The sequence below is a fragment of the Etheostoma spectabile genome, chromosome 13 (assembly GCF_008692095.1).
Source record: "Etheostoma spectabile isolate EspeVRDwgs_2016 chromosome 13, UIUC_Espe_1.0, whole genome shotgun sequence".
Classification (NCBI taxonomy): domain Eukaryota; kingdom Metazoa; phylum Chordata; class Actinopteri; order Perciformes; family Percidae; genus Etheostoma; species Etheostoma spectabile.
In genome coordinates this window covers 17,540,302-17,540,543 of record NC_045745.1, presented here as the reverse complement: position 1 = coordinate 17,540,543, position 242 = coordinate 17,540,302, and the positions used below count along the sequence as shown (strand labels likewise).

Below are 242 nucleotides of genomic sequence, written 5' to 3'. Positions count from 1 at the left end.
ATGGGTTCTTCTAAGCAGTTGTCCAGAAAACTGAAACAGAAAATAGTTCACAAAGCAGGAGTAGGCTATAAGAAGATAGCAAAGCGTTTTCAGATGCCCATATCCTCTGTTTGGAATGTGATTAAGAAATGGAAGGTAAAGCAAGATCTGGAAGACCAAGAAAAATATTAAACAGAACAGCTCACAGGAGTGTGAGAAAAGCAAGTCAAAACCCAAGTTCCATCCAGAAAGACCTGGCAGAC

At 40.1% G+C, this 242-nt stretch overlaps 1 protein-coding gene across 3 annotated transcripts in view; it reads left to right on the top strand.

Moving 5' to 3' along the window:
• Nucleotides 1-242, top strand: part of fnip1 (folliculin interacting protein 1) — a 41,609-nt gene that overhangs the window by 14,608 nt on the left and 26,759 nt on the right. The gene's annotated exons all lie outside the window — the stretch shown is intronic.